The sequence below is a fragment of the Penaeus monodon genome, chromosome 23 (assembly GCF_015228065.2).
Source record: "Penaeus monodon isolate SGIC_2016 chromosome 23, NSTDA_Pmon_1, whole genome shotgun sequence".
Taxonomy (NCBI): domain Eukaryota; kingdom Metazoa; phylum Arthropoda; class Malacostraca; order Decapoda; family Penaeidae; genus Penaeus; species Penaeus monodon.
In genome coordinates, this window is record NC_051408.1 from 8,065,693 (window position 1) to 8,066,152 (window position 460).

A 460-nucleotide genomic window follows, 5' to 3' on the forward strand; every position below is an offset into this window, starting at 1 on the left:
ATTTTCTAACACGTGTTTCGTTTATCACTATACAGTTTTAAAAACGTTATCGCGTATTTTTTTTTTTCATTACTTATTAAAATTCTTAATAATATTCAAGATAAATAAAAATCAAATAATGCAAAATGCACATGTTAACTATATACATCCTAGGAATTTAGCAAATTCTAATTTACTTCAAATCATTCTTACATTTATTTGAATTATATTAAAATCATATATGCCAATTTATACATCAGTTTTGTGTGTGTGGTTAGTATCCTACAGGTATTATTATTTATTCAAAATATTACATCTATTGCCGTCATACATTTCATCAACTGCGTTGCATTCCCATATATTCTATATATCACTCTACGTATTGAATGTTAATTAGATGTTACTAGGGATGTTGCGTTTGATTAACGGGTTTTCTTGATATTTCATTTCGCGGTTATCGCTCTTCCATTTCTTGCTGATT

The 460-nt window shown here is 27.0% G+C and overlaps 1 protein-coding gene across 1 annotated transcript in view; it reads left to right on the forward strand.

Moving 5' to 3' along the window:
- Nucleotides 1–460, forward strand: part of LOC119588121 (doublesex- and mab-3-related transcription factor 2-like) — a gene marked incomplete in the record, with an annotated part of 30,832 nt that overhangs the window by 582 nt on the left and 29,790 nt on the right.